Source organism: Tupaia chinensis, unplaced genomic scaffold (assembly GCF_000334495.1).
Source record: "Tupaia chinensis unplaced genomic scaffold, TupChi_1.0 Scaffold143591_1, whole genome shotgun sequence".
Lineage (NCBI taxonomy): Eukaryota > Metazoa > Chordata > Mammalia > Scandentia > Tupaiidae > Tupaia > Tupaia belangeri.
In genome coordinates, this window is record NW_006203437.1 from 1,248,278 (window position 1) to 1,248,642 (window position 365).

General features: G+C 60.5%; 1 protein-coding gene across 1 annotated transcript in view; it reads right to left on the minus strand.

Moving 5' to 3' along the window:
- TDO2 (tryptophan 2,3-dioxygenase) overlaps positions 1–365 on the minus strand; it is an 18,460-nt gene that overhangs the window by 15,996 nt on the left and 2,099 nt on the right. The window lies entirely within an intron of this gene.

The window sequence follows — 365 nt, forward strand, 5'->3', positions numbered from 1 at the left end:
GGGGCAGCATCGCCGGCTAGACCATTCTCTACAGAGGATTCCCAAACCCTAAGGACCGTGTGCCTGCAGTTCTCGACAGCACCTGTGGTAAGATGCTCTCTGGAGACGCCGTGCTCGGTCAGGGTGAGAAGTTGTGTGGAAGACCACTGGGTGGACAAAGTCCCAACACCCTGTGGCAGCACACAGCCCTGTTCACGGCCCTGCCAGAGCGGCACCGTCCCGGGCAACACAGTGCATGGCCTCTATTTACCAAAAGGAGCTAGAAGTTGGAGGCTTGCCTCCGGTGCAGGCATCACCACCAACCACGTGGCACGGAAAACAGACTCCCTTCCCGCGCCTACCGGGCCCTCCCATGGCCATCTCGG